Source organism: Halichoerus grypus, chromosome 6, assembly GCF_964656455.1.
Source record: "Halichoerus grypus chromosome 6, mHalGry1.hap1.1, whole genome shotgun sequence".
NCBI lineage: Eukaryota > Metazoa > Chordata > Mammalia > Carnivora > Phocidae > Halichoerus > Halichoerus grypus.
Genome location: NC_135717.1, coordinates 16,172,623 through 16,199,430, shown reverse-complemented (window position 1 = coordinate 16,199,430; position 26,808 = coordinate 16,172,623). Strand labels below are relative to the sequence as shown.

Sequence of the window (26,808 nt, the reverse complement as noted above, 5' to 3'; positions counted from 1 at the left end):
ATGAAATCAGCAAACCACAAGAGATGCTGACCTTGAGGAAACAAACTGAGGGTTGCTGGAAGGGAGGTGGGTGGGAGGATGGGGTAATTGGGTGATGAGCACTGGGTGTTATATGCAACTGATGAATCACTAAATTCTACCTCTGAAACTAAAAAAAAGAAAGAAAGAAAGATGCTTTCTAAAAAAAAAATCTTTAGGGGCACCTGGGTGGCTCAGTAGGTTGAAGTGTCTAACTCTTGATCTCAGCTCAGGTTTTGATCTCAGGGTCATGAGTTCAAGCCCTGCACTGGGCTCCATGCTGGGAGTGGTCTACTTTAAAAAAAAATCTTAGAAAAATAAAAATAAAAAAGGTACATGTATTAGAGAAAACATACACATGAACACATGTATAGTCCTAGATTATCTTGGGAAAGAAATATGAGAAACTGGTACAATGATTCTGGGAGGACAAGGAGAGAAACTTTTCACTGTATCCATTGTTGTACCTTTTGAATCTTGAATCATATGAATATAATATGTATTAAAATATAAATTTTATTTTATTATTATTATTTTTAAAGATTTTATTTATTTATTTGAGAGAGAGAGAGAGTGCATGCACATGATTGGTGGGGCGGAGGGGCAGAGGGAGAGGGAGAAGCAAACTCCCCATTGACCAGGGAGCCCAGGACCCCAAGATCATGACCTGAGCTGAAGTCAGACCCTTAACCAACTGAGCCACCCAGGTGCCCCTATAATTTTTATTTTAAAAACAGAAGTTAACATGGAAAAAGGAAATTTAATTAAAAAAGAGTCCATTAAAGTGTATTAATTTACACTTATCATGATGAACACTGAGTAATGTATGGAATTGTTGAATCATTATATTGGAAACCTGATACAAATATAACACTATATGATAATTATACTTGAATTAAAAAAGTAAATTAAAAGTGTATTAATTAAATACTACAGGTGGTAATGTGGGTATGACAAATAAAACAGGGCATATGGCTTGTGGCAAAATTGTGAAGGTGGTATGTGAATAAATGAAGTCTGGAAACACTACTTAAAGGATTTGAGATATTTTGCCAGGTTCTTTTTCAAGTAGAGGTGGCCATGTGGGTGGAGGGGTCTGTGGTGATGACCAGGTGTTGGGGGAACAGGTCATCTTTCCTCTCCAGGTTTCATTCTCATCTGTAGTGGGAAGGGGCTGGCCTAAAGTTTTCTCTGAGAACTACTGTCTTCATTTGTGTTCTCCCCAGAAGCAGATCTTAAGGCAAAGATCCCAGTGAAAGCAGACTTATTTATGAAGTGCAAGAAACACCCATGGGTTATGGGGAAGCAATCCAGGGAGCCAGGGAAGGTGCATTATGAGTCAGGTTAACACTGGGGAGTGGCACTTCCTCCCACTGAGAAACAGCAAAAAGCACTCCCCTCACCCCACATGAGGTTAAAGAATCTGGGCACTTAGACACTGACTTCTATCTGCCCCTGGCAGAGGGTGACCCCAAGGGAGGATATTTCCCCTGCACTTGTAGCCTGCTTTTCACAAGGGCAAGTCACCTTCTGAAACTTGGGAGAAAGTCCTCAGGCTGGGAGAAGCAGCTTTGGTGGTGACCATATTGGGGGGGAGGGGCAGAGGGAAAGGGAGGGAATCTCAAGCAGACTCCCCGCTGAGTGTGGAGCCCAAGTGGGGCTTGATCTCATGACACTGAGATCATGACTTGAGCTAAAATCAAGAGTTGGACGCTTAACTGACTGAGCGACCTGGGCACCCCCAACTCTGACTGGCTTAGAGTCTCTATGCTTGCAGTCTTCCTGAAAAAGATGGAGGCAGTGAGAGTGCTGGGTGTGGGCTTAGTTCCTGGATATGAGCAAGACAGAAGAGGAGAAGCAGGAGGACATGTGGAACTGGTCTAGGAGGAACCCAGTAGCAAAACAGGTCCCTTGGGTGTTTCCTGTTTTGGCTGAGTCACCCCTGTTGTGAAGACCCAGTTACACTCTCTGGCCCTGCCTGCCCCTGCGTGTCAGGGAGCAAACATTCTGGGCCTGGAGAAGGGAGTGTGTAGGTGGCTTCACGAACTACCAGGCCTTGCACTGTTTCTTCAGGTACTAAAGGCAGAATGGATTTCCCAAGAATAATTAGGGGCTAGGCCAGGATGTCTGTGTTTCTGGGTGGGGAGCACACATGGAGGAGGGAGGAGGTTGAAGGGGCAGATGTTGGGTTTGGGGACATCAGGAAATGGGCTCAGCACTGGTTCTACAAGAGAGAGGAACCAGGGACGAATGAAGGCCAGACCCAGGGTCCTGGAAGCAAGAAGTGAGGCCCTGGTGGAGGTTGTGAACCATGAGCTAACTCTGCTGTGGGGAGGGGCTGGAAGCCTGATGCCAGAGATGCTTGTTGTGTTTTGCCTCTCAGCCCAGTATCCAATCATTCTTCTTGTCTTTTTAATTTTTTTGTTAATTTTTATTTTTTAAAGATTTTATTCATTTGAGAGAGAGAGAGAAGGAGAAAGAGAATGAGTGGAGGAGGGGGGAGGGACAGAAGGAGAGGGAGAAGAAGCTGTTGTGGGGCTTGATCCCAGGACCCCAAGATCATGACCTAAGCCGAAGTCAGGCACTTAACAATGAGCCCCCAGGTGCCCCTCATTCTTCCTGTCTTAATAGGAACTTCAGCAATGATATGGCCAAATTGCTTGCTCATTCTATAGGTGAGGAAACTGAGCTAGCCACAAGAATTTAGTTTCCCAAAGCAATGTGGCAATTAGTGGCAGAACAAAGGCCAGGAGCTCTCTTTCCCAACTCCTGGTTCAGAAATCTTTTTGAGATATTACTCCCACTTTTGGAAGTGTAAGATCCCTGGTAGAGAAACCATATACTGTGCTTTTTTGTTAAACTTCAAGTGCACAGAATTGAATTATGTGTAATGTTTCATTTGTACACTACCATTAATTGGCCTATGAATGCCCCTCTTGTACTCTGTTACCATTTATTATAAAATCTGAGCAACCATGAATTCAGTATTTAACCCAGCAAGTAGATTATTTCAAAGAACTTACTCATGGATGGACTTCTCCCCTAACCCCAGAAGTGACCATTTACCTGGATTTGACTTTTTCATTTTTCCTGCTCCTTCTTTTAATTATCACACATATTGTTAGTTCCATTTTACTTGTTTTTGAACTACATGAATGTGGCATGAAAATGTTCTATCTTCTGGGAACTGGCTTGTTTGTTAAAATTTTTCTTATTGTGAAAATTTCAAACCCACAAAACAGAGAGAAGAGGAATATTATGAACCTCAATATGCCCATCACCCAGCTTCAACAATTAACAAGGTTTTGCCACTCTTGCTTCACCTATCAGTTTTCTTTCTTTTTTTCCTGGAATACTTTATTTATTTATTTTAAATATACACAATGTGGGGCTTGAACTCACAACCCCAAGATCAAGAGTCACATGCTCTATCAACTGAGCCAGTGAGGCACCCCTCCCTGGAATACTTACTTACGTACTATTTATTTATTCATTCATTCATTCATTTATTTTTTCATGTTGCGATTTGTTTATTTATTTATTTTTTTATTATGTTATGTTAGTCACCATACAGTACTTCATTAGTTTTTGATGTAGTGTTCCATGATTCATTATTTGCGTATAACACCCAGTGCTTGTTGCAATACATGCCCTCCTTAATACCCGTCACTGGGCTAACCCATCCCCCCACCCCTCTCACCTCTGAAACCCTCAGTTTGTTTCCCGGAGTCCATAGTCTCTCATGGTTCATCTCCCCCTCTGATTTCACCCCTTCATTTTTCCCTTCCTTCTCCTAATATCCTCCATGCTATTCCTTATGTTCCACGTATAAGTGAAACCATATGATAATTATTTTTCCTTACTTGACTTATTTCACTTAGCATAATCTCCCCCAGTCCCATCCATGTTGATGCAAATGGTGGGTATTCATCCTTTCTGATGGCTGAGTAACATTCCATTGTATATATGAACCACAACCTCCCTGGAATACTTTAAAGCAAATCTGACATCTTATCATTTCACCAAAGCCCTTCCTATTGGGGATGTAAATTTGCAAAGCACGTGTTAAAGTAAAAAGCGGCCTTTCCATATTAGGAGATACAAATTTGTAAAAATAATCTTAATAAAGTCTATAATTCAGTTGTCAAAAACTGTACTTGTTGTGGGTAGGGGTATGGGTGAAATAGGTGAAGGAGATTAAGAGTACACTTATTGTGATGAGCACTGAGTAATGTATAGAATTGTTGAATCATTATATTTTATACCTGAAACTAATATAACACTGTATGTTAATTATACTTGAATTAAAAAAATAAATTAAAAATTTACTTGTACAGTCACTTATACATACTTCAGTACTCATTTCTAAAAACTGTTGACTTTTTTTTTATGTAATCATATTACTATCATCACACCTGACAAAATCAACAATTATTCTTTTTTTTTTTTAAAGATTTTTATTTTTATTTATTTGAGAGAGAGAGACTGAGAGAGAGAGCACATGAGAGGGGGGAGGGTCGGGAGGGTCAGAGGGAGAAGCAGACTCCCTGCCGAGCAGGGAGCCCGATGCGGGACTCGATCCAGGGACTCCAGGATCATGACCTGAGCCGAAGGCAGTTGCTCAACCAATTGAGCCACCCAGGCGCCCTCAACAATTATTCTTTAGCATGCAATACAGGGACCTGCTAATTTGACTTAACATTGTGTTGCTAGGATTCATCCATGGTGTTCCATTTGGCTGTATAATATTCTATTTATGTATTGTGTCTGTTTGTTCTCTTATCACAGACATTGGATTATTTCCAGTTTTTAGTCATTATGGACAGTGAGAATACGAATATTATTGCATGTGTCTCCTGGTGCATATGTGCTAAATTTACTTTAACAAATATGTAAAAATAGACTTGTTGGGCAGGATATGCAGTGTTCGAACCTGTGTTTCAGAAGTAGTTCTTTCAGTTTTCACACTAACCAGCAGTGTATTAGAGATCCCACCAGTTCACAAACCCTCTAATATTCATATGTATGGACTGGGTTGTAAAGTAAAATTCTTTTTTTTTTTTTTTTTTTTAAACCGTGGTTACATTCAGAAATGTTTGAAGAACCTTGGTTTAAGAGCCAAATGCTTAGGGGGTGCCTAGGTGGCTGAGTCAGTTAAGGGTCTGCTTTCAGCTTAGGTCATGATCTCTGGGTCCTGGGATTGAGCCTGCTCAGCAGGGAGCCTGCTTCTCCCTCGCCCACCCAACCACCCCCGACTTGTGCGCGTGCTCTGTCTCTCTCATAAATAAATAAAATCTTAAAAAAAAAAGAGCCAAATGATTCTACAAAGTTTGTACAAAAACCTACAGTCCCTTGGTCCCCTCTCTGCCTACCCCAGGCTATCACTTTTGCTAATTTTGGCATTTATTTTCCTAACTGTAAGCAACACACATATAATGTGACTTCTCAACTTTTAGGCATGATCTATCAGGCTTTCTTGCTATGGAAGGTGGGCTTTCTCTTGTTTTACCACTCCTCCCTTCTTCCATCCTCCCAATACAATTAAAGTTTTATTTTTGATTAAATTGATGTTCTGGGGTGCCTGGGTAGCTCAGTTGGTTAAGCGTCTGCCTTCAGCTCAGGTCATCATCCTAGGGTCCTGGGACTGAGTCCCACATTGGGCTCCCTGCCCCTCTCCCCTGCTTGTGCACATGCTCTCTCTCTCTCAAATAAATAAATAAAATCTTAAAAAAAATAAATTGATGTTCTGACTTTACATTATTATGACTATGTAAATGCTATTCATGGCCAAGCAATGTAATATATTCTGATTAGTTTTTCTCTCTTGTGTAACTTTTTGTTTTCTCTATAGTTAATAATTGTCTTTTTTTTCTTAGTTATCTTGGTGGTTACCACTAATTCAGTTGCCAACCTCCTTACCAGTTGTCTAAATCTCCTGAGTATGTCCAGGCATATTAGATGCTCCATACAGTGGGGTATCTGTGCATCTTATCTATCTCTGTCTTCTGTGGCCACAGCCACCAAGGCCATCACCTCTTCCTCTTCCTGGTGTAGAGACCACATCTACTTTTTTTTAAAACTTATTCTTCAAGCCACAGCAGTCTGGTTTCCACATGCCCCATGCCTCTACAATGACCTTTTACAGGGTCAGGTTTATGTTGCTAAATCTGTTGGGCACTTTTTTTTTCATTTTTACCTCTCAGCTGCATTTCACAGCTGGGGCACTGGACTTCCTTGAAGCAGTTTCCTCTCTCTTGCTTATCATCTGTATCCGCCTTGGGTTGTGTTCTCCCAGAAGTAGACCCTGAGACAAAGATTTGGGTACAAGGAGTTTGTTTGAGAGGTGTTGGGATCACTGGCAGAGGGGCAGAGAGGAAAGGCAACCAATAAAAGGTACATTTAAAAAATTTTCTCCAGCTTTATTGAGGTATAACTGGTAAATAAAAATTGTATATAGTTATAATGTACAGATGTTTTCATATATGTATACATTGTGAAATGATTAACACAATCAAGCTAATTAACATACCCATCATCTCACACAGTCATCTTTTTTTCCTTTAAGTTTATTGATTTAAGTAATCTCTACACCCAACTCAGGACTCAAACCCATGACCCTGAGATCAAGAGCTGCTCGGTATTCTGACTGAGCCAGCCAGGCACCCCTCACATAGTCGTCTTCTTTGTGTGTGTGCGTGTGTGTGTGTGTGTGTGTGTGTGTGTGGTGAGAACATTAAAGGTTTACTCTCTTAGGAGGTGTCAAGTATACAATATCATATTATTAAATATAGTCACTATGCTGTACATTAAATTTCCAGAATTTATTCATCCTGTATAACTGAAACTTTGTACAAAGAATGCATTGTTAAGTCAGCTACCTCAGTGGGTGACTGGACATTAATCCAGAGGGGAAATGCTGGGAAACAATGAAAAATATATCTTAGAATTATCCCACCTAATTTGCGAGGGAGCTAGGGTATTTATATTCCAACTTCTGAAAGTTATTGGTTGAGAGCTGCTTTGGGGGTGAGATGGGCATTAATTTTTTTTGCATTTTTGGCTTAATGGGTTGTGGGCCTAACATTCCTCTGGAAGTTGTCCTGCAGGTTCTAGGGTGTTAGGATCTGAGGGATTTGAGGGCAGGGTGCTGCCAGTATCTGCTACACTCCCCAAATACAGCTGACCCTTGAACAAGAGGTTTGAACTGCATGGGTTCACTTATACCCAGAGTTTTTTTCAATAAATATATATATATATATATATTTCTGTAAATGTATTTCCTCTTCCTTATGTATTTCCTCTTCCTATATTTTCTTTTCTCTGGATTACTGTAGTGTAAGAATACAGTATATACTACATATAACACAAAAATGTGTTATTTGACTGTTTATATTGTCAGTAAGGCTTGGTATTTATATATATATATATTAGTATTTAAGTTTCTGGGAAGTGAAAAGTTATATGTAGATTTTTGGGTGTGTGGCAGTCAGTGCCCCAACCTGTGTATTGTTCAAGGGTCAATGGTAGAAAGGTCCAGGAGGGCAGGGACTTTTCATGCTTTGCTTACTTCTGATCTCCAATGCCTGGCACATAATAGTTGCTTAATACATAATACCAAATTTTAATGAAAAAATGAAGAAATGAGGAATTCATGAATTCGGCTGTAAGGGCCTAGCAAGAGGCTAAACAAACTGCAGTACTAGATATTGTGAAAGCTAAACATTTTAGGCAAATGAGCCTCATTTTCTTTTTTTTTAATTATTATTATTTTTTTAAAAGATTTTTTAAAATTTTATTTATTTGACAGAGAGATAGCACAAGTAGGCAGAGCGGCAGGCAGAGGGAAAGGGAGAAACAGGCTCTCTGCTGAGCAGGGAGCCCGATGCAGAGCTCGATCCAGGAGCCTGGGATCATGACCCGAGCGGAAGGCAGCCGCTTAACCGACTGAGCCACCCAGGCGCCCCTGAGCTTCATTTTCATATAGAAAAGAGGAAGCAAGGAGAACCTTTGTAAAGAGGAACTTGAGAACAATTCTGTTTAACATAATCATGGAATTAAAAAAAATGACATGAAATCACTGGGTTGTTGTTTTTATAATTTTATTTTATTTTAAAAATTTTTATAGGGTTGAGGAAGATTTTAAATTTTATTATTATTATTATTTTTTGTATAATAAAAGCCCCCACTCAATATGGGGCTTGAACTCATGATCCTAAGATCAAGAGTTATATTCTCTGTCAACTGAGCCAGCCAGGCACCCTGAAATCACTCAGTTTTTTAGTAATGCCACTGAGCTGCTGAATGCCTAGCTCTGGAATCCACCTCTGAAAGATCATATCTGTGATATGATATACTGGTTATTGTTTGAATTAGGATCTTTATTATTTGTAACCCAAAGCATACCAACAGATAATAAGCTCCATTGTAAAAACTTGGTATATGATTATATAACTTTTATGTGCCTCAGTTTCTGCATCTGAAAATGGGGGTAATAATATCTTCTTCATAGGATTTCTATGAAGATCAGAAGAGTTAACACACTTAGAACTGGCACAGAGTAAATGCTCAATCAGTGTCAGCTGTAATTAGTTTTTTGGTATTATTATTTTATTTTTAAAAAGATTTATTTGAGAAAGAGAGTGGGGGAGGGACAGAGGGAGAGGGAGAGAGAATCTCTCTCTCTTTTTAAAATTCTTCATTTAAATTCAGTTTAGTTAACTTATACTGTATTATTAGTTACTGGGTAGAATTTAGTACTTCATCAGTTGCTTATAACTGTTATAACTGCTTATAACCCAGTGCTCATTACATCAAGTGCCCTCCTTAATGCCCATCACCCAGTTACCACATCCCCCCACCAACATCCCCTAGAGCAACCCTCAGTTTGTTTCCTAGAGTTCAACGTCTCTTATGGTTTCCCTCCCTCTCTATTTTCATCTTATTTTATTTTTCCTTCACTTTCCCTATGTTCATCTGTTTTGCTTCTTAAATTCTACATATAAGTGAAATCATATGGTGTTTGTCTTTCTCTGACCAACTTATTTCACTTAGCATAATCCCTCTACTTCTATCTGTGTCATTGCAAATGGCAAGATTTCATTCTTTTTGATGGCTGAGTAATATTCCATTGTATATATATATACCACATCTTCTTTATCCATTCATCTGTCACTGGACATCTGGGCACTTTCCATATTTTGGCTATTGTGGACATTGCTGCTATAAACTTTAGGGGTGCATGTGCCCCTTTGAATCCCAATATTTGTATCCTTCGGGTAAATACTGAGTAATGTACTTGCTGGGTTGTAGGTAGCTATATATATATATATATATATTTTTTTTTTAAAGATTTTATTTATTTATTTGAGAGAGAGAATGAGATAGAGAGAGAGAGCATGAGAGGGGAGAGGGTCAGAGGGAGAAGCAGACTCCCTGCTGAGCAGGGAGCCCGATGCGGGACTCGATCCCGGGACTCCAGGATCATGACCTGAGCCGAAGGCAGTCACTTAACCAACTGAGCCACCCAGGCGCCCGGTAGCTATATATTTTTTAAAAGATTTTATTTATTTATTTGACAGAGAGATACACAGTGAGAGAAGAAACACAAGCGGGGGAATGGGAGAGGAAGCAGGCCTCCCTCAGAACAGGGAGCCTGATGTGGGGCTCGATCCCAGGACCCTGGGATCATGACCTGGGCCAAAGGCAGATGCTCAACAACTGAGCCATTCAGGTGCCCCAGGGTAGCTCTATTTTTAACTTTTTGAGGAACCTCCATACTGTTTTCCAGAGTGGCTGCACCAGTTTGCATTCCCATCAATAGTGTAAGAGCGTTCAAGGGAAAGAGAATCTTAAGTAGACTCTGTGCTGAGCACGGAGCTGGATATGGGATTCCTTCCTTGACCCTGAGATCACAACCTGAGCCAAAATCAAGAGGCAGCCTCTTAACTGACTGTGCCACCCAGGCGCCCCTATTATTATTATTTAAAAATATATTATCATACTATGTGTTCACTATTTGTTCTATGTTCTTAAAATGTTCAATTTTCAAAATTTGGCATTTTTAGTTCCATTTTTGATATTTTCTATTTTTTGCCTTAATGTATCATGATCAGAGAATATGGCATGCCTCATTTCTTGTCTTTTGTGGCATAAAATTGGAATGGTTCTTGTAAAATGTGCTTCAGTGTTTAAAAAAACTGTATTTTATTTCTGAAAGTTAATCTTCACATATGTCTACAATGGCTGCCTTTCTAGTTGTGTTGTTCAGATCAATTAGTTCATTCCCATATCTATAACTAAATCTGAACTTGTCCTCCCTTTTCTACTTTCTAAATCTTTCCAAGATCCACCTTTCTCTCCCAGGTTCTAATTGGACATCATTCGAACCACTTCTCAAATTTCAGTTTGTTTCTAGACTCAGTGCCTTACCTCTAAGAACTTCTTGTTCTCTCTTCTCAAAATAACTTTCATTATCAAGATTCTGGAAAAAGACTCCAAGTTATGGCTTTTCTAGCATCACTGGTGGATCCTTATTTATTTATTTATTTAAAAATTTTAAAATTTAAATTCAGTTTAGTTAACATAGTTTTAGGGGATAGAATTTAGTGATTTATCAGTTGCATATAACACCCAGTGCTCATTACCTCAAGTGCCCTCCTTAATGCCCATCACCCAATTACATCTCCCTACCCATCTGCCCTCCAGCAACACTACTGGTGGATCCCTTAAACCACACTTCTTCTGGGGCACCTGGATGGCTCAGTTAGTTAACCATCTGACTCTTGATTTCAGTTTAGGTTGTGATCTCAGGGTCATGAAATCAAGCCCCATGTCAGGCTCCACGTTCAGCATGGAGTCTGCTTGAGACTGTCTCTCTGCCTCTGCCTTTGCCCCTCCTCCTGCTGGCTCTCTCTCTTTCTCTAAAAATAAATAAATAAAAGAATGAATGAATAATAAATAAATAAATTCTTAACACCCCCCACCCCCCCCACACACTTCTTGTTCTATCTGTGAACAGGAAGTGTCAGAAACCAGATGTTCCTTCTTTCTAAATGCTGTCAAAATTTAACCTCCTTCCCTCCCCCCCACCATGTTGCAAGCACTCAGCTTTGGGCTACATTATTGCTTCAGTTCTCTATTGCAATAGTTCTTACACTTTTCCATCTGCAGACTAATTCTTTTGGAAAGCAAAAGACACTATGGAACCACCCACTACAGCTTACTTAGGCTTCATTGGCATATGACCCAGGAAAGGATTTTTCAATGTGAGCTAAAGAGCTTGTGGTCAGATGTCAGCCAGGGCTGCAGTCATTTAAAGGCTTGACTAGTGTTGAAGGATTTATCTCCAAAGTAGCTCACTACACAGAGGGTGAGTTGGTCTTGGCTGTTGGTGGGAGGCCTCAGTTCTTTTCCATCAAGGCCTCTTCACAGGGTATTTTATATGTCCTTAACAGCATGGTGGGTGGCTTCCTTGAGACTCCAGAGAGAGTAATCCATGGGAGCAAGGCAGAAGCTGAAATGCCTTGGAAGTCACACACTTTCACTTCTGTTATATTCTATTGGTCACACAGGCCAGCCATGGCTCAGTGTGGAAGGGGTGTGAATGAATATTTAGAGAGGATGATCAAAGGGGCCATCTTGAATGCTGGCTATTACATAGGGCATACCAAGTGTAACTGATGTAGTGTGCTTGGACTATAAATGGCTAGCAATGAGGCTGAAAGTTATTTATGGACTAAATTATCAGGGACTAAAGAGTTTGGCTTTTAATTGTTGGTGTTAGGGAAATACTGAAATATTTTAAAGAAGGCACCTAGAGGGTTGAACTGTTTCTTCTTATCCAAATTTGGCAGCAAGCTGTCCAGTACAGTTAAATAAGCCCTCAACATTCTCTGCTTTTTCTTTGGACTGTTTGAAAATTCATGTATATTTACATACATCCCATTGTTTTATTTGTGTTGGATTGACTTTTGGAAACTGTTAGTCTGTATCATATGTCAGCTTGGATTTCTTCCACTGTATAAAACTTAATATCTCTGTATCTGCTGGGATACTTTTAGTTGCAAATAAAAAATTCCACCCACAATGACTTAAGCAATGAAAAGAATTTATTGACTCATTCAACTGCAAAGTTCAGATGTAGAGAGCATTTCCGGTGTGGTTTGATCCAGAGCTTCACATTTGTAAGAGGGATCTGGCTCTGCTTTTATGCTGTGTTGGTTTATTCTCAGGTGGACTTTCTTCACAGTAGCAAAAATGTCTGCAGTGGTTCCAGGTTTTGCATTACATTGGAAAGAGAAAAAACATCTTTGTCCTCAGATCCACTTTGACGGGTCTGGCTTAGGTCACATGTTCACACTTAAACCAATTGCTGAAGTCAGGGGTATGGAATATATGGATTGGGATTGGCTTAACTTAGTTCATATGCTCTACACTTGGAGCTGGTGGTGAACCTTAAACCCCATAGTTCTCCAAATAGAAATTAAGAGTTTGTGGGAAGAAGGAATTGGATGCTGGGAAGGTTAAATAGATGATGGGGATTAAGGAGTGCACTTGTTGTGATGAGCACTGGGTGATGTGGAATTGTTGGATTACTATATTGTACACATGAAACTAATATTACACTGCATGTTAACTAACTGGAATCTAAATAAAAACAAACAAACAAACAAAAGAGTTGCTGGGAAGATGGAAATTGGATGCTGGGGAGGCAACCACAAGTGTCCAACACAAAATCAAAATTCTGATGTGGTTCATCTAACCAACATTTCCTGGGGCACTTGAGTGTCTTAGTTAAGTGTCTGACTCTTGGTTTCAGCTCAGGTCATGATCTCAGGGTCCTGAGATCGAGCCCTGCGTTGGGCTCCACATAGAGTCTGCTTGAGATTCTCTCTCTCCTCTGCCCCTTCCCCTGTGCTCTCTCTCTAAAATAAATAAATAAATAAATAAATAAATAAATAAATAAATAAATAAAAAATCTTTAAACAACATTTCCTAAGCCCCAGCCAAATATAGTTGGGTCCTGGGATAGAGCCATGAACAGGACATATTCCCTGCTCTCAAGTGAGACATAGTAAATATTTGTTGAATGAACAGTCTGGGGGAAAGATACATATATACATAATTCACCATACCATATAAGGTCTATTTCTAGCTCTAGAGACTTTGAGGTGACAGGGGTGTGATCTGCTCTTTCACTCCTCTTTCTTCTTTTTTCTTTTTTTCCTCTTTTGTCTTATTTTTTAAAATTTTATTTTATTTTATTATGTTATGTTAGTCACCATACAATACATCATTAGTTTTTGATGTAGTGATCCACGATTCATTGTTTTCGTATAATACCCAGTGCTCCGTGCAGTACGTGCCCTCCTTAATACTCATCAGCGGGCTAACCCATCCCTTTAACCCCTCCCTTCTAAAACCCTCAGTCTGTTTCTCAGAGTCCATAATCTCTCATGTTTCATCTCCCCCTCCAATTTCCCCCCTTCATTTTTCTCTTCCTTCTCCTAATGTCCTCCATGCTATTCCTTATGTTCCACAAATAGGTGAAACCATATAATTGACTTTCTCTGCTTGACTTATTTCACTTAGCATAATCTCCTCCAGTCCCATCCATGTTGATGTAAATGTTGGGTATTCATCCTTTCTGATGGCTGAGTAATATTCCATTGTATATATGGACCAATCTTCTTTATCCATTCATCTGTTGAAGGGCATCTCGGCTCTTTCCACAGTTTGGCTATTGCGGACATTGCTCCTATGAACATTGGGGTGCAAATGGCCCTTCTTTTCACTACATCTGTGTCTTTGGGGTAAATACCCAGAAGTGCAATTGCTAGGTCATAGGGTAGCTCTATTTTTAATTTTTTGAGGAATCTCCACACTGTTATCCAAAGTGGCTGTAGCAACTTGCATTCCCACCAACAGTGTAAGAGGGTTCCCTTTCTGCACAACCTCTCCAACATTTGTTGTTTCTTTCCCTGTCCATTTTTGCCATTCTAACTGGTGTGAGGTGGTATCTCAATGTGGTTTTGATTTGAATTTCCCTGATGGCTAATGATGATGAACATTTTTTCATGTGTCTCTTAGCCATTTGTATGTCTTCTTTTGAGAAGTGTCTGTTCATGTCATCTGCCCATTTTTTGACTTGATTATTTGTCTTTTTTTTATTATGTTATGTTAATCACCATACATTACATCATTAGTTTTTGATGTAGTGTTCCATGATTTATTATTTGCGTATAACACCCAGTGCTCCATTCAGTACGTGCCCTCTTTAATACCTATCACCAGGCTAACCCATCCCCCCACTTCTTCCCCTCTAGAACCCTCAGTTTGTTTCTCAGAGTCCATAGTCTCTCATGGTTCATCTCCCCCTCTGATTTTCCCCCCTTCATTTTTGTTTTTTGGGTGTTGAGTTTGAGAAGTTCTTTATAGACCTTGGAAATCGGTGCTTTGACCAATGGAACAGAATAGAGAGCCTAGATATGGACCCTCAACTCTATGGTCAAATAATCTTTGACAAAGCAGGAAAAAATATGCCATGGAAAAAAGACAGTCTCTTCAATAAATGCTGCTGGGAAAATTGGATAATTATATACAGAAGAATGAAACTCCACCATTCTCTAACACCATACACAAAGATAAACTCAAAATGTATGAAAGACCTCAATGTAAGACAGGAATCCATCAAAATCCTACAGGAGAACATAGGCAGTAATCTCTTTGACATCAGCCACAGCAACTTCTTTCAAGATACATCTCCAAAGGCTAGTGAAACAAAAGTGAAAATGAACTTTTGGGACTTCATCAAGATAAAAAGCTTCTGCACAGCAAAGGAAACAGTCAACAAAACAAAGAGGCAACCCACAGAATGGAGAAGATATTTGCAAATGACACTACAGACAAAGCACTGATTTCCAAGATCCTCTTTTGTCTTCTAATTGAAAGCTAGCTCTTCCAGGGTGAGACACTGGGAGGAAAGAATTGGAGAGATAGCAGAGGGTTCCTCACATGTGCCTGGCTGCCTAAGGGTAGTCAGAGGTGTCCCTAGTCTCACTCTGGTGCAAACTGGGTCCATCTCTTATGATCTTCAGGATCTGAGGTTCAAGGTGTTCTTGGGGGTGATATTCAGCTTTACCATGGTCCCCTTCCCTGCTGAGGAGTCCCTTGGAGGGGGAAATGCCCAACTCACTTGGCCTCTCCAGGCTTAACCCATTCTCTACATGTGTTTCTTCATTTGGAACCATGAAGTCTCCATCTCCCTGTTTCTTGGTCTTATTTAAGCTGCACAGAACTTTTCTGGAGGAAGGCTTTTATACATGCAGCCTTTCCCCAAACCCCTAGGTCTGTAAAACCCTGAAAATGGAGACCCTGAAGCTGAATGTGACAGTAATGATACAAGATCAGGTCAAGGATCATGGTTATTTGCCAAACTGTACAAGATGTTGTAACCAGAGGATGTTTAATGTAATGTTAATGATAATGTGGCAGAGACACCTAGTTGTCTCCTGGTATCTATTTTCTTCTTTAGAAATTAAACTCTAATTTTTTCCAGAATTTATTTTTATTTTTATTTTTTAAATTTTATTTATTTATTTGACAGAGAGAGACACAGCGAGAGAGGGAACACAAACAGGGGGAGTGGGAGAGGGAGAAGCAGGCTTCCTGCGGAGTAAGGAGCCCGATGCGGGGCTCGATCCCAGGACCCTGGGATCATGACCTGAGCCGAAGGCAGATGCTTAACGACTGAGCCACCCAGGCGCCCCAAATTTTTTCCAGAATTTAAACTCCAACCTCCTTTGCAGCTATGTGAGACTAAGTTCTGGCCTATGAGATGGGAAGGGAAATAGGTGTAGCTTTTGGGTCACACCTTTAAAGGAAAGAGGCATATTCTTTATTTTTCCTGCCAGTGGGAAGTTCGACATGGTGGTAGGCTATCTGTGATGAGGTGGATGAAGACATACCTTGGGATAACAGAGCAACCTGCTAGAAGGAGCCTGGCTCTCTAATCCTGTGGAACCTGTCTAACCTCCCTGGAGTGTCAATAAGGCAGTCTGGTTTAAGGTTTTGTGATTTTTGCATCTTATTATAGCAGTGAAACCTCAGCCTCAACCAATACAAATTGCCATTTGTTGGGTACATCCTACATGCCATGTGCTGTGCTAAGCTTTTCACATACATTATTTAATCTTGTTTTTAGAGAGAGAGAGCGAGCACGAGTGGCGGGAGAGGGGCAGAGGAAGAGGGAGAAACAGACTCCCCACTGAGCAGGGACCCTGGATGAGGGGCTAGATCCCAGGACCCTGGGATTATGACCTGAGCTGAAGGCAGACGCTTAACTGACTAAGCCACCCAGGTACCCTACATTATTTAATCTTTACAGTTTATTTTGGTTGTTAAGTAACGTATCAGCTAGGGCTTATTGGGTAAAACCAACAGAAACAGACTCTGGCTAACAAGCAAAAAATGAAATTTACTGGAAGGAAATATAGTGGCTCATAGGATGGAAGGGAAGCAGACTCAGAGAGGACAGAAACCGTGACTTTGGCAGTCCTGACAGGAGAGAAAGAAGCCAAATATTAATTTTCTGCCTTTGCATCACTGTGCTCAAAATTCAAATTAAAAGTAGAGAGTCCAGAGGCGCCTGCGTGGCTCAGTCGTTAAGGGTCTGCGTTCGGCTCAGGTCATGATCCCAGGGTCCTGGGATCGAGCCCCGCATCAGGCTCCCTTCTCAGCGGGAAGCCTGCTTCTCACTCTCCCACTCCCCCTGCTTGTGTTCCCTCTCTCGCTGTGTCTCTGTCAAATAAATAAATAAAATCTTAAAAAAAAAAATAAAGTAGAGAGTCCAGGGGCGCCTGGGTGGCTTACTTGGTTAAGCGTCCGACTCGTGATTTTGGCTCAGGTCATGATCTCATTGGTCCTGAGATGGAGCCCTGTTGGGCTCTGTGCTCAGTGGGGAGTCTGCTTGGGATTCTCTCTTTCCCTCTGTCCCTCCCTCCGCTCCCATGTGCTCTCTCTCTCTTTTTCAAATAAATAAATAAATCTTTAAAAAAAGCAGAGAGTCCATTTGGTCTTACTTTGGTCAAGAGGCTACTCATTTAGTTAAGATGGGGGTGGGGTAAGGCTCCTTAACTTACCTTGATTTACTGTCTCACCAAGAAATGTATACAACGGTACAGGGGTAATTGATCAAAAGGAAATTGGCTGCTATTAGCAAAACAAGGGAAGAATGGATATTGAGTGGCCTAAAACAAAAATTTCCACTATGAGTAAGTAATAAGATTTCCAATTATGTGAAAATTAATAAAGGGAGATCTCACTAAAGCAGAGTCAGGAGGCTAGAGTGGGAGGCTAGAAGAGGAAGCTATACCACTCAACCTCAGTTACAGGAAGAATTGTTAATTACAGACCCCAACAGAAGAATCCTCAACAGGAAAGAGTTATAAATTATAGGGCTCAACAGGGAAAGATGTATACTGCATCCCCTACAAGAAATCGACCATCCCTGCAATTCAGCCAATGGGAAACTGTCATCGCCTGGAACTCTGTTTCTCTCCAATGGACTTTTGTTCAAAACAATCCTTCCTAGTCTTCTCCTGTTTTATAAAATAACATCCTTTGTTTGTTGTACTTGCCTGTGGTTTTATCATAGTGTCCATATCCGAAATTGCAATCCTGTGCTATTCTCGAATAAACCTATTTTTGCTAGTAAAATAACTGACTGTTCTATTTTTAAGGTTTAACAATTATAAGGAAAACGAAGCTCAGAGAGGTAAGTTAACTTGCCCAAAGTCACACAGCTAGTAGAAAGCAGAGCTAGCAACTGAACCCAGATTAACTGACATGCTCTTAACCATGATGCTGGGTGGCTTCCAATGGCTAACTCAGACCAGGTATATTTATGTTTGAATCTCCATAGAGGGGTTGATTTTCTACTGACTGATGCTGCTTCAAATAGGGTATAAAGATGAGTCTAATGCTAACCCTTCTCCCTCTTGATCCTAGGCCTTAGGTAGCCAGAAATTGGGGGTGTATTTTGATAAAAGAACAAAAAAATTTGAAATCATCTGCAGTCTGCCTCATCCTGCCATGCTCAGCAGGATACAAGTAGTTCAGACAGCAATCAATGGGCTTCTAGTGTGGCACAGGAAGAACAAAACCCCTAATTGCCTCTATCTTTTGAGTCCACCAACATGGTCTACACATTGTAAGAACTGCTGTAATACCAGCAGGCTTGACTGTTTACAAAGAATAGACACCTACCTGAATTTCTACAAGAAAATAGGGGCTTGGTGTGGAGACATGGGGAACAGGTATGAGGATGTGTGGGAGCTGGACTAAAACTGGAAAGCACCCACAGAATCCAGGCTGCTCCAGCACTCACTCTCCATTTCTCTCCCAGGGGCTGTGTGGCTCCCTCATGGTATCTCTGTGAATAGACTTCATTCCCTTCCTGTGACCTCTATTCCTTCACAACATAATTTGCTCCAGTCATCACTTCCACATTTCAGGAAGAAGGTTCAGGGAGGGGAAATGTCATCCTCTTTGTCCATCAAGGTTTCCCTTACATCTCATTGGTCAGAGTGGGATCACATGGCCACTCCTGGCGGTAAGGCAGGCTGGGGAATCCTGTAAGCAGCTTTTCTAGTCTCTCTCTTGGAGAGAGGCATGGGAGAGGGAGCTGGAGTTAACCTACTATAAAGTATCTGCCCCAGGAGGTGGAATTTAGATCAACCTGCCAGCGTGGTTGAGATAAAATTTATAAAATGTTTTGAAACTATAAAGCACTGTAAAATGTTGGCCTCAAAATGGGATGCATGTGGTACAGCCCATTTGGAGAGTCATTTAAAAGGCCGCAGAGTGTACATCTAATTTGCCTGAGTCATTTCATCTTAAAAATTATATCCATAAAAAAGAATTCCAAAGAAGCAAAAAGTTGTATGTAGACAATTTTTTAATGCAGCACTGCCTAAAATCACTAAAATTTCTCAACTCAATGGAATACTTTATACACATTAAAATGGGTATAAATATGAAATATTTGTGTTAAAATGTTATATAACAAAACCATGATACAGAATTAAACCTACCCTATCATGACAAATTTGTAAATTGTATCTGTGCTGGGAGTGAGTGCAGAAAAGCTGATATATGATGGAAGTGGGACTGCATGTTGCTTTTTCTTGTTTTCTTTAATATTTTCATAATACTCTGTATGTTAATACAATCAGGAGGAAAAAAAAAACAACTACAGTGGCTTCGTAGGCTTGGCTCAACTGTCAGGGACTGAACAGAGTCATGTATCTTAGGACATATCTGACCTACTCCCCAGAAATGGGGAGAGGTTTAGCCCTTTGATATTTGTGTCTATCCCTTTCCTCTAGAAGCAAAAATATCAGATAAAAGAGTTTATGGTTGTTTTCCTTCTGTTCTTTTCATGTGAAGGAAGTATAACTTCCCTTCTGTCCTATTCCAGAAATTAGTAATCTTATCTCAGTCCTGCTCAGGTCAGGTCCTGAACCACTTCTTCTTTCAAGGATGGGAAACAGAAGGAAGTATTTCAGGGGCAGTGGTAGTGCATGTTTGTCTCTGCCCTGCAAGTGACCTCTGCCAACCATGTTTTAGTGTGATCTTGGGGAGGAATACCTAAGACTCCCGCAAAGCATATGGTGCGACTGTTTCTTTCTCCTGCCCGAAGTTTGGATCTCTGTTTGGACAACTGAAGGAGCATGTGGAACCATCTAGAATGCTTCTGAGAGAGCAACAGGCAGCTTTGAGGCCAATATACCCTTTATGTATCATTGGGGATGTGCTAGCCATATCATTGGTCAACCCAAGACACAGTGGGTAGAATAATTATAGCTAATGTTGACTGAATATTCACTACATGCACTTTGACATCTACTAATCTCATTTAATCATCACAACAACTCCAAGAGGTAAGTACTATTATTGCCATCGTTTTCCAGATGAGGACAAGGAGGTCCAGAGAATAACTTGCTTAATTAAGGTCAAACATGTATAGAGATAGGATTTTAACCCCATTAGTCTGGCTTCAGACACTAAAGGCTTAATCAGATTGCTAGGAATGACATTCAGGTGGAACTTTTATCAGCAATAAGTGTAATGGAAAAACAATATTATGTTATTTGTACTTCCCAGAACCTTCTCAGAAGGGTAGATCCTGTGTGGCCAGTTCCTTTGAATGTGGTGGATCAAGCAAATTGGAGAGGTTTAGACAGAGGTAACTTCTCTGTGCAGGTGGGGGGTGGGGGAAAGATTTGGAGCGATGGGTCTGGGAGATTGTGTTGGGAAGAGAGGAGCCACCATCCTGGGTGCCATGTGGGGCATGGGAGATTAAGGAGACCCTGCTACCTTCCTCATTCTCTTGAGGGCAAAGGCAGAAAATTAGGGAGAAGAAACATGGTAAAGAGAATTTGTGAAGTTGAATATAGAGACTCATGTGATACCCCACTTATTTGAAGGAGGTGAGAGAATAAGTCTTGAAGATATCTGGGGGGAACTCTAATCCAGTTAGAGGGAACAGCCAATGTGCTGGAAGTGTGCCTGGTATGTCTGAGGACCAGCAAGGAGGCCAGCATGGCAGGAGTAGAAGGAGTGAGGGGTCAAAGAGAAGGAGATGAGCTCAGAGAGGTAAGGGTGGGAGAATGGGACAATATGCCCCATGTCGACAGATCACACAGTGTTGCTATTGACTGAATGTGTAAGAACATTTCCACTATGGTGCCCTGGCCACCTGGCACTGCCACATAGACCACACAGGCAAAGGCTTGAACAACAGCTTGTCTGAGTTTTGGCAGAATGCCTGTGATCTTCCCAGAACAGAGAATATGGGAGGTCTGTGAAGAGCTGCACTGGGGCCATTTTCTGCTTGCCTTTCTTCTTCCTTTAGGAGGCCATCATGAACCAGTTTCTGTGGTCTCCCAGGTTCTGAAGAGGTATAGAATTTTCTTGCCCCTCCACCCCCACCCCCAAGAGCTATAGACTAAAATTGCCTCATCTATTAGTCTAGAATATTGCCTCCCCTTTTTTCTTTTTCTTTTTTTTTTTAAGATTTTATTTATTTATTTGACAGAGAGAGCCAGAGAGCACAAGCAGAGGGAATGGCAGAGGGAGAGGGAGAAGCAGGCTCTTCACTGAGCAGGGAGCCCAATGCGGGGCTTGATCCCAGGACCCCGGGATCATGACCTGAACCGAAGCCAGGCGCTTAACTGACTGATCCACCCAGGTGCCCCTGCCTCCCTTTTTTCAATTCATCCTTTTTGATTTGCAGGATAAGAACCACGTGGAAATTTAGTTTTGCCATCTAAGTAAGTAATAAACGTCTTAACCTAAAAGTGGCTTATTGTTATCTTTACTGATCCATCAGTCAGGCCTTGGCCTGACCTAGCCTTATTGTCTGCTTGAGGCTGAGATGGGGCAAGCTGTGGGAAACAAGATTGAGAGCCACCAGGCATTCTGTTTTAGACATACTTGTTTTGAGGTACTTGTTAGACATTGAGCAGGCAGTTGAATATCTGAGTTTGGAGCTCAAGAGGGACATCTGGGATGGAGATATAAACTTTGGCTTTGTCAGCATATAGATGATATTTATAGCCCTGAGACCACCGAAGAACAGAGTGCAAAAAAAAAGGCCCAAAGACTGAGCTCTGGGATCCTCCTTAGGAGCTTGAGAGAAAAGAAGGGATTGACAAAAGAAACAAGGAGGAGGGACTGGGATGAAGGAGAACCAGGAGAGTAGAGAGTCCCCAAGGCCTATGTACAAATTAGTTCCAGGAAGGAGTGGTCAAATGTCAAAAGCTGCTGAGAATCACTTAAGATGAAGATTGAGAAACAACTATTGGAGTTAACCATGTATCCTTGGTGACCTTGATGAAAACAGTTTTGGTGGAATGGGGAATGGGGTGGGGCAAATGCTTGGTTGGAATGGGTTTAAAGGACAGTGGGAAGAGCAGAACTGAGCACAGCAAATGCAGACAACTGTTTTAGAAACTGTTTTGCAAAAAGGAAGCAAAAATGGAGCACTGGTGGGGGAAGTGGAATCAAAGAAAGTATTCGCTTTTTCATTAAAAGAAATTATTTCTGATGGAAATACCAGATTTCTGTGTATCCAATCAGTATTGTTTTCATTGACCTTATGCATTTATTCCAGAACCAATACCATATTTTAACTTACAATGGCTTTGGGGTTTTACTTTGATATGGCACCTCTGGCTGTAGAATGGTATGATGCAATAAGATATATTTCAGAGTTTTCTAAGCTATTTCTATGTGTTTTCTCTTCCAGGTGAATTTTACTTTTATTTTATTATTTTAAAATTTATTTATTTCATTTTAAAACAATGCACATTTATTATATAAATTTCTGAAAATCAGAAAAATAGAAGGAATTGTTTTTCATTGTACACTATAATACCACCAAGCAGAAGATACCACTATTACATTTTTCTTTCTTCTCACATTTCTTTCTCTTTCTCTCTCTCTCTAGATATGTCTATATATATGTGGGTGGTGTTATATAATTATGATTTTTAAAAAAGATCTTTTTATTTATTTGGCAGAGAGAGAGAGCACACAAGCAGGTGGAGCAGCAGAGGGAGAGGGAAAAGCAGACTCCCTGTTGAGCAAGGACTCCATTGCGGAGCTCCATCCCAGGACCCTGGGATCATGACCTGAGCTGAAGGCAGATGCTTAACCAACTGAGCCACCCAGGCGCCCCACTTCCAGGTGAATTTTAGAATCAGCTTGTCAAATTCAAGAATAATGCTGTTGGGTGAGATTACACTGAATTACTGAGTACTCTGATGGAGAACTGACGTATTTATAGTGTTAAGCCTTGTCATCCACGAATATGGCTTGTCTTTCTATTCTTTGATGTCCTTGAGGAAAGCCTAATAGTTTAAAAATATAGTTTTTACATATTTCATGTTAGATTTATGCTTACATGTTTTACAGCTTTTTGATGTTATGGATGGTGTTTTCTTATATTTTCTCATTAGAAGATTAGTCAGCCTTAGCTGAATAAGGAATAGATTAGATTTTAATATGTTCATCTTGCTGAATAAGATTAGTTCTAACAAGTTATTGTTAACAGTCTTGGATTTTCATACTTTCTGCAAATGACTTTTTGCCCATTGAACATGCCTTGTGCAGGAAAGAGTTATGATTGGATGTTACTGTCTGCCCATAATTTTTGCTCTTGGGAAGTCAACAAAATGATCAGAACAATTCTTTGAAGCGGTTTCCTAGCTGTGCCAGATTAACTCAAACTCAAAGAGAAAATAATTGCACTGGTGGTGCTATGTAATACTGGAATCTTGCTTTATATTGACTTGGATAGAGAATAGATGAATGGTTAAAAAAAATAAAGAAAAAAACCCAGACAAATACAGAAGGAAATTTTACTTCTAAAAGCTTATTTTAAAACCTTTTCAATAGGGGTGCCTGGGTGGCTCAGTTGTTAAGCGTCTGCCTTCAGCTCAGGTCATGGTCCCAGGGTCCTGGGATTGAGCCCCGCATCGGGCTCCCTGCTTTGTGGGAAGCCTGCTTCTCCCTCTCCCACTCTCTCTGCTTGTGTTCCCTCTCTCCCTGTGTCTCTCTCTGTCAAATAAATAAAATCTTTAAAAAAAATATCTTTTCAATAAATGGAACTGGGAACTTATTTGTTCATATGGACAAAAATGAAATTGGACTCCCTATTTCACACCACATACACCCAAAATAAAAAATAAAAAATAATTAAGACAATTTTGCAGAAAGTCAGAAATTAAATAATGTAAGTAAAACAAATATTTGAGAATATATCAGTGAAAAAGTTTTTTTCTAACTTTGGAGATTTCTTAAGTCACAGGAAAGGCTAGTAATAATAATCCATATTAAAAATAAAAACACTTGCCCAAGAGAAATGCCAATTATTATAATTGATAATAGCATCTAACTTGTAGTTTCAGCATGAGTATCAGAAGAGATTATGTGTGTGAAAGTGACTTGTAAAGTGCTAGGCAAATGGTGGTTATGTTTAATCACTTGGCATCAGGGAAATCCAAATCAAAACCTCAATGAAATACCACCTCACACCAGTCAGAATGGCTAAAATTAACAAGTCAGGAAATGACAGATGTTGGCGGGGATGCGGAGAAAGGGGAACCCTCCTACACTGTTGGTGGGAATGCAAGCTGGTGCAACCACTCTGGAGAACAGTATGGAGGTTCCTCAAAAAGTTGAAAATAGAGCTACCATACGATCCAGCAATTGCACTACTGGGTAATTACCCCAAAGATACAGATGTAGGGATCCGAAGGGGTACATGCACCCCCATGTTTATAGCAGCAATGTCCACAATAGCCAAACTGTGGAAAGAGCCAAGATGTCCATCGATAGATGAATGGATAAAGAAGAAGTGGTATATATATATATAATGGAATATTATGCAGCCATCAAAAGGAATGAGATCTTGCCATTTGCAACGATGTGGATGGAACTGGAGGGTGTTATGCTGAGCGAAATAAGTCAATCAGAGAAAGACATGTATCATATGACCTCACTGATATGAGGAATTCTTTTTTTTTTTTTTATTAAAGATTTTATTTATTTATTTGACAGAGAAAGACACAGCGAGAGAGGGAACACAAGCAGGGGGAGTGGGAGAGGGAGAAGCAGGCCCCCCGCCGAGCAGGGAGTCCAATGTGCGGCTCGATCCCAGGACCCTGGGATCATGACCCGAGCCAAAGGCAGACGCTTAACGACTGAGCCACCCGGGCGCCCCGATATGAGGAATTCTTTTTTTTTTTTTTTTTAAGATTTTATTCATTTATTTGACAGAGAGAGATAGCGAGAGCAGGAACACAAGCAGGGGGAGCGAGGGAGAGGGAGAAGTGGGCTCCCCGCGGAGCAGGGAGCCCGATGTGAGGCTCGATCCCAGGACTCCGGGATCATGACCTGAGCCGAAGGCAGACGCTTAATGACTGAGCCACCCAGGCGCCCCCCGATATGAGGAATTCTTAATCTCAGGAAACAAACAGGGTTGCTGGAGTGGGGGGTGGGGTGGGAGGGATGGGGTGGCTGGGTGATAGACATTGGGGGAGGGTATGTGCTATGGTGAGTGCTGTGAAGTGTGCAAGACTCTTGAATCACAGACCTGTACCTCTGAAACAAATAATGCAATATATGTTAAGGAAAAAAAAAAAGAAAGAAGATAGCAGGAGGGGAAGAATGAAGGGGGGGAAATTGGTGGGGGAGATGAACCATGAGAGACGATGGACTCTGAAAAACAAACTGAGGGTTCTAGAGGGGAGGGGGGTGGCAGGATTGGTTAGCTTGGTGATGGGTATTAAAGAGGGCACATTCTGCATGGAGCACTGGGTGTTATGCACAAACAATGAATCATGGAACACTACATCAAAAACTAATGATGTAATGTATGGTGATTAACATAACAATAAAAATTAAAAAAAAATGGTGGTTATGTTTACTTTTGAATCCCCCAGCAATATGCTTTATTTTCTATTTAGGATTATTTGGTGTTAAGAACACTGGTTCACTCAAATTATTTCAAGTTTTGAAGATTTCATAGGATTCTATGATAACCATCACTACTGATCACTAATTTTTTCTTCTGTTTTCGGGTGCAGGAGACAATTCCACTTCCGTGCCTGGATTTCTGAGATAACACATGGAAGATAACTTCTTGGGAGAGTTTCTCTTTCCTGTAGTAAATTTTGGACAAATAAGAAATAAACTTCTATTATATTAGGCACTGAGATTTTGGTATTGTTTGTTACTGCAGCAAAACCCATTATTGATACAGAAATCCATAGTCTGGATGGAAAATCCATCTGAATTTCTAGTTTTTTAAATTGTTAAGTTAGGATGCCGATTTGAGATCTTCCTTTTATTTTAATGTGTTTATGACTATAAATTTTCCCTTAGCACTGCTTTCACTGCATCCCATTTTAAGTTTTGATATGTTGTGGTTTTGCTTCATTCGTCTCTAAATATTTTAAAATTTCCCTCGTAATTTCTTCTTTGGCCCATTAGTTCTTTAAGAATATGTTGCTTAGGGGTGCCTGGGTGGCTCAGTTGGTTAAGTGTCTGCCTTTGGCTCAGGTCATGATCCCAGGGTTGTCGGATCTAGCCCTACATTGGGCTCCCTGCACAGTGGAGAGCCTGCTTCTCCCTCTCCCTCTGCTGCTCCCCCTGCTTGTTCTCCCTCTCTCTCTGTCAAATAAATAAATAAAATCTTAAAAAAAAAGAGTATGTTGCTTAATCTTCACAAATCTGTGAATTTTCCAGTTTTCCTTCCATTGTTGATTCTAACTTTATTTTATTGTGGTTGGAAAAGATACTTTGTATAACATCTATCTTTTAAAAATGTACTGAGACTTGGGGCACCTGGCTGGCTCAGTCGGTAGAGCATGCAACCATTGATCTCAGGGTTGTGAGTTTAAGCCTCATGTTAGGCATAGAGCTTACTTAAAAAAAAAATCTATTGAGACTTAATTTGTTGCCTAACATAAGTTCTGTCTTAGAGAACATCCCATATGGACTTGAGAAGAATGTGTATTCTGTTATTGTGGGGTAATGTGTTCTGTATGTGTCTCTTAGATCTAGTTGGCTTATTGTGTTGTTCAAGTCCTCTATGTCCTTACTTATCTTCTGTCTGGTTATTCTATCCATTATTGAGAATAGAGTATTGAAGTCTCCAACTATTATTATAGGATGGTCTATTTATCCCTTAAATTCTGTCAACTTTTGTTTCATATATACTGA

General features: G+C 40.5%; 1 long non-coding RNA gene across 2 annotated transcripts; it reads left to right on the top strand.

The window, feature by feature from the left end:
• Positions 1-6,213: 6,213 nt before the first annotated feature.
• Positions 6,214-25,793, top strand: LOC118552516 (uncharacterized). Of its 2 annotated transcripts, XR_013448741.1 has the most exons (5): positions 6,214-6,411; positions 20,182-20,263; positions 21,314-21,350; positions 22,602-22,767; positions 25,671-25,793. It is a non-coding gene; the product is annotated as an uncharacterized LOC118552516 (long non-coding RNA). The 2 variants fall into 2 exon arrangements; XR_013448742.1 differs by lacking the exons at positions 20,182-20,263; positions 21,314-21,350.
• Positions 25,794-26,808: the final 1,015 nt, after the last annotated feature.